Source organism: Engraulis encrasicolus, chromosome 5 (assembly GCF_034702125.1).
Source record: "Engraulis encrasicolus isolate BLACKSEA-1 chromosome 5, IST_EnEncr_1.0, whole genome shotgun sequence".
In the NCBI taxonomy this organism is placed as follows: Eukaryota; Metazoa; Chordata; class Actinopteri; order Clupeiformes; family Engraulidae; genus Engraulis; species Engraulis encrasicolus.
Window position 1 is genome coordinate 2,362,441 of NC_085861.1, and position 6,633 is coordinate 2,369,073.

A 6,633-nucleotide genomic window follows, 5' to 3' on the forward strand; every position below is an offset into this window, starting at 1 on the left:
CAATTTAGGCTGCATGAAAGTATACACGTTAACTTTCACGTTGTGCGATGGATGGAGACAAGTTTGGAATCGCTCCCTCTCTCACCCTCTCTCGCTCACACACACACGCGCGACGTAATTCTCTGCACTCTTCGCAAGACACTTGACTCGTCTTATTGGATACCATCCAAACTTGTAAGCTAGATAGCCAATAGTTCCGATTGTGCTGCTTGGACTGGATGTATTTAAACTGTTAAAATTTAGGCTGCATTAAAGCATGCACACGTTTCAACTTTCACGTTGCGATGGGTGGAGACAAGTTGGGAATCGCTATAAGTTAGAGATTTTTTTTAAACATGGGCTGGCAAGATGTAAATTACCTGCACTGCTTGAAAAAGACGATCGACTATGTGCCTCAGGCATCTTAAATACTAAAAACTAATAGGCGGATGGCGGGCGGATTCGGTTTTGGAAATTGGAGAAAAAACATAGGGCGGGTGGATTAGAAATTCTGAGAAGCGGTTGCGGATGAAATAATACGTCAACCGCGCACCTCAGACATTGCTGAAATGGGCCTGTACTGCTGCTGCTTAAATGAGCCTGAAGTGTTACCGCTGCTAGATGGCATTGTTGCTTATGTTGCTGGGACAACAAATAGACACGCACTTAATTTTTTTCCCGGTTTCCCGTCATGGCTTTCCCGGGAAACGGGAAATTGTTTTGATCAGATTTCCCGGGAATCCCGGGTCCCGGGATTAAACCCTAGCGGACAGTGTGTTACAGTTTTTCTCCATTGGTTCGGCTCATTTCTTGAAACTGAGATGTCATTCTCAAAACATGGACAAATCCCAAAACTAATTTGCAATTCCTCACAACAGAATGGCATTTATCATTGCTTTCATCAAATTTCAAATGCTTTCATCAAATTTCAAATGCTTTTGTACATGTCTCAATCATTTAGTACATCCTTGCAAATGGCTATCAAATGACAATCAGCTTATATTTAGTAGAATTTTCAAATGAATGTACCTTGCTGATCTATCCCAATTGGTTGATTCTCAGTGTAATGGTTGTCCTGAAAACATGTCAGCACATTTTCTTCATATAAGTCATCAATGAATGTGTGAATGTCCCATGTGATCATGACGAATCATATGACTGCAACCAGATAATGGTTGAATTACAGTTTTTCTCGATTGGTTTGGCTCATTTCTTGAAACTGAGATGACATTCCTATAACCCTTGGATCATTTGGCCAAGCATTCTTACACTTCTGCACAACAGTTCAGATAACTAGCAAAATGTCATACCTCCCAAAACACCTCATTCTTGCATCAGCACTAAACCGTCTTACATATAAATAGTCAGTACCATCAAAATGGCATAGATCCTTCTCAATTGCTTTGGCTCATTTGCATTCATTTAGTCCTTCTGTCAAAATAAACTGGATGGTTCAGCATAACTATATGGATCCTCATCACTCGCTCATATCACCCCAAAAACAGTTTACCCATGTGTCAAAACTAAATTTCTTCCGCACATATATCATCAGTACCCCCAAAATACATTGTCCCTTTGCCATTGTGTAAGCACTTAGGTGTTTTATCTACGTTCAGCTAACAGATTTCGACTATGTATAAAAATGAAAAAGTGAGTGAAACCATTGAAGTTTGACAACACAGATAATTTACCAAGGACATTTATCAGTAACTTTCTGTACTGTAAATTCATATACAGAAAGTAATGCCCATATATCACAGGTTTCTCATGGGTTTGGCTCATTTCTCAAAACAGAGATAACGTTCTCAAAATAACATGGATAAATGCCAAAGCAACTAGCAATTGTTCAAAACAGAATGTCGTTTGAAAAAATGTCATGAAATTAGCCAAATAACAGAGGAAACTGTAGTATACACAGTTGTAAAATTATTTTCTACTAACTAGTAAAGTTACAATACCATCTGACCTGTTGAGCACTGTCATGAATTTACTATGTAATGAAATTCTTAAAATATGATGTCCTTGACTGTTTTGGGAATTGCGTAGACCACTTTGCATATGATGACTTACACAATGAAATAATGCTGACGTGTTTTTGAGAGGGCAACCATTAGACTGAGAATTGTCTAATTCGTTTAGATAAGCAAGGTCAATTTATTTGGAAAATGTGCTAAATGTATGCTGAATGTGTCAACTGAAGGGCATTTGTACATATCCATCTGCAGAGATGTACTAAACATTTGAGACATGTACAAAGCATTTGATATCTGATGAAAGCAATGAAAAATGCCATTCTGTTTTGGGAAATTGCAAGTTGGTTTGGGGATTTGTCCGTGTTGTTTTGAGAATGTCATCTCAGTTTCGAGAAATTAGCCAAACCAATCGAGAAAAACTGTAACGTGTGAATCTCCCATGCCATGTGACCATAACGACTCGTGTGAATGCAACCTGGCAATTGTTAGATGGATACCGGTAAATACCAGTGCATGTGGACTACTGCTTCTTTTCCCTCAAGAATTTTGTGGTGAAAGAAGCTCCTCTCCAAGGAACAAAGATGCAGAGATACAGCACTCAACAGGCATTGGAAATGATCCACACACGCACACACACACACACACACACTGTGTCTCAAGTGACAGCTGTGAGCTGCTAACAGCCACATTTCCACAACAAAAGGAGTGTCCGCAGGGGGTCCAAAGGGTCAAATGACCCCCTTGTGGGGCTTTTAGGTAAAAAGGTCAATTGACCCCTCCATGGTAGTTCTAGTGTTAAAACCACCTCACGGCGTCGGTGACTTACAAGAAGCCACTACAACTTTAAAACCTTTCTGCATGGAGGACCCCTGGAAGAAGAAGCAACGTTAAAACCTTGTCTGCAGTAAAGAACACCTGGAGGACGACGAAAGTGAAACCCTGGATTACGCATTGGAAAGCTGTTTGAAATAAGAACTTTAAAACATTTTTTGCATCGAAAATCCTTGGAAAAAGAAGAAACCCATTGCTTACGTTGGAAAACTGTCTAAAAGAAGAAGAAGAAGAAGAAGAAGAAAAGTTAAAAACGTCACGAAAGTTACAGCCTGGTCTGCATCGAAGAACCCCTGCAAGAAGAAAACAGTTAAACCCGGCTCCACCCTGGAAACCTGTAAAAAAAAGAAGAACATCGTTAAAACTCTGAAAGAAGAAGGCAAGTTAAAACCATCGTCTGCACGTTATTTGGAGAAGATAAGAAACATTGAAGAAGAAGAAATTAAGACGACGAAAGAAGGTCAACCCGAAGACCCGAAGATGGAAAACTGTCAACCGAAGATGGAAACCTGCGTTAAAAGGATGGCTCAAGAAAACAAAGCTTGAAGGAAAGAGATCGTCGAAAGAAAGAAATTGAAAATAAAGTTATAGAAGAAAAGAGATCGTCGAAAGTTGAAACTTCGCCTGGCAAGTAGGCTAGGAAGCAAGCAGCAAGTGGAAACGCCGGCTGATTAGAAGTGGGAACACCTGCGCGACTCCTCACCGCTGCTGAGCCTGGATATCGCTGAGTGCCCGGAGGTTCTCGCCGCGTAATGGATTACGCACTGCCACTTGTGGATTTCCTGTAAAATGCTGAGCGAGCCGTGACGGAAAATGCTTGTGGATTTATGGACCAGTGCTTCGTGCAAGACTTCTGAACTGTGAGTACGAATCTGATTTATCATACAGAGCCGCCGCGCTCGGATTTGAACTTGAACTGTAGTGCTCGCAGATTGGCCGCCGCGCCTACTTTGAACTGTACATGAACTGGAGCCGCCGCGCTCATGATAGAACTAAGTGAACCGAACTTAACTGACACTCCTACTGTGCTATGCTGTTTATTTGAGTTACAACAACCCCTTTGTTAAAATACACTTGAGTTTAAATTTAAAATGGCTGACAAAAAGAGTAAAGAGCCCTCACATGCACCTGAGGAAGAGGAGCTGTCTAAATTAATGAAATCGCGTAGTGGGAAGCTTGGTTTCCTCACTCGCAAAGGTAAAGACATTGACAAGTTGATCGAGGCAGGCCAAGACAAATCCGTAGTTGAAGCACAGCTTAAGTTATTTGATAATGCATTACTTGAGTTTGCCGATGTACACGCATCCGTACAGGGCTTAATGACAGATGCGCTGACACAGGAGAAAGACCACAGAGAATGGTACGAGCCCAAATATGTCCACTTCAAAGAGTTTTTTGACAGTGTTCTGAAATGGATTAGGAGTGATGGTGAAGATAAAGAATTGGTGGAGAAAGATGAGGATTTGGAAGAGGAAAATAAAGATGAGGAATTGAAAGATGAGGAATTGAAAGAAGATGATAAGAAAGAAAAGGAGGAATTGATCGAAGATGTGAAACCGCAGGATAGCGTGTCACAAATCGCGCCAAAGGCAATGAGTCACGTTAGTCGCACATCTCGCGTCTCAGACGCGCAGTTGAAGGCAGAAGCCGAGTGTGCCGCCACAAGGGCGAAAGTTGAAAAAATGAGCCTGCAATATGATCTTGACGCCGAGGAGGCTACTGTTATGGCTGATCTGACAATGGCTAAATTTAAAGCACAGTTTCAGGCAAGAAGGGAGAAACTTGCGCTGGAAAGAGAACTCGATGCTGCTGAGGCAAGAGTGCGTGTTTTCAGAGAAGCTGAAGACCTACGCTCTTTATCCGGCTTGCAGAAATTCGGCACACCAACCGAGTACAATGTCCCAGCAACAGTACAAAGAGCTAAGAGAGCACAAGTAACGCCCCAAAGTGAAACAGTGCAACAACATCCACATCAAAGTGCCCCAGTGACCAGTGTAGGTCATGCTCAAATAGTCAGCCCACCTCAAGGTGCCAGGTCTCGCCACAGTAACCCTGTGGTTGATGATGTTTCAATTGCAAGTGTGAGTTCACGCCACAGTGCCCCTGTGGCCAGTGAAAATGTTTCAAATACAAGTGCCAATGACATTAATGTCACAGAAGTATTAAAACGCCACACTGAAATTACTTCACTGCTAGTAAAGCAGCAGGCACTCTCTCTATTACCAGCTAGAGAAATCTCTGTATTTGATGGAGATCCACTTCAATACAGGACATTCATTAAGGCCTTCGAACAATTCGTTGAGAAAAAGACAGACAACATGGATGACCGTCTATACTACTTACAACAGTACACAAAGGACGAGCCAAGAAGCCTCGTCAGCAGTTTCCTCCACATGGATCCTAATGTTGCATACCAAAAGGCAAAAGAACAACTCGAATACAACTTTGGAAATGGCTACAAAATAGCCTCAGCCTACATGAATAAGGCTCTAAACTGGCCAACAATAAAGCCAGAAAATGGAGAGGATTTGCGCTCATATGCACTATTTTTAAGAAGTTGCTTTAATACCATGTCAGACATAGATGGGCTAAAAGAGCTCGAGAATTCTAGCAACTTAAAACTCATAGTCTCAAAGCTTCCTTTCAAACTGCGAGACAAATGGCGCGCAACTGTGTGCAGCATGGAAGAAAGCAAAAAACACAGGGCAACATTCAAAGACCTAGTAGAGTTTATTGAGAAGCAAGCCAGAGCTCTACTTGACCCAGTCTTTGGTGACATTCAGAACCCCTCTGATTCCAAGGTAGCCACAACAACTATGCAACCATGGAAAACAAGGCCCAGTAGAAGATCTAGCTTCGCCACCACTGTTGTCCCAGTGCCCATACCTGCACAATTAGCAAACAGACAAATACCCATACATGACACCCCTTGCATTTTCTGTGGAGATAGTCACAATTTGGAACACTGTGAAACATTCAAGTGTAAAGAGAATGGAGATAAAGTGCAGTTCCTGAAATCCAAAGGCATGTGCTTTAGTTGCCTGACAAAGGGCCATATGAGCCAATCTTGTGACAACAAAATGAAATGTGACATCTGTTCTAAGCCACACCCCACTGTCCTCCACATTCATTCTGTAAAAGACAGAAATGCAGTAAAAGCCGAAAGCACCAGTTTGAGCAATGCTATGGTGTCTGTGAACAAGAGTGACCCAATGGGGGCCGGTGCATCAGACCAATGCACTCTTGCAATAGTCCCTGTGAAGGTGAAGATGGCAGGTACTGACAAAATAATTACAACTCATGCATTCTTGGATCCCGGTAGCTCGGCTACATTCTGTACAGACTCGCTTAAGAGCAAGCTGAACATCCCTGGCAAAAACATCACCATTATGCTCTGTACAATGGGCCAGGAGAAAAGAGTGCAGAGTAGTCTAGTCCCCGGCCTAGAAGTAAGCAGCCTGGATGGACTGCAGTACCACAAGCTGCCACCAGTCTACACCCAGTCACACTTACCTGTCACACAAAACCACATACCAGCACAAGAATCACTGGAAAAATGGAAATACTTAAGCAAAGTGAAACTTCCACATGTGGATGCCGACATTGAGTTGTTGATAGGCGCAAACGTTGCAAAGCTAATGGAACCTCTAGAGGTGATCAGCAGTGAAGGTCCTGGTCCGTTTGCCTTTAGATCGCCCCTAGGTTGGATTGTGGGTGGCCTTATGCAAAACCCAACTCGAAGGCATGGAAGTAACTCTCATATTACTGCAAACCATGTATCTATAAGAGATATGAATGACACATTGAAAACTCAGAATCAAAATCCCAGAGAGCAGATAGCTGAGGAGAA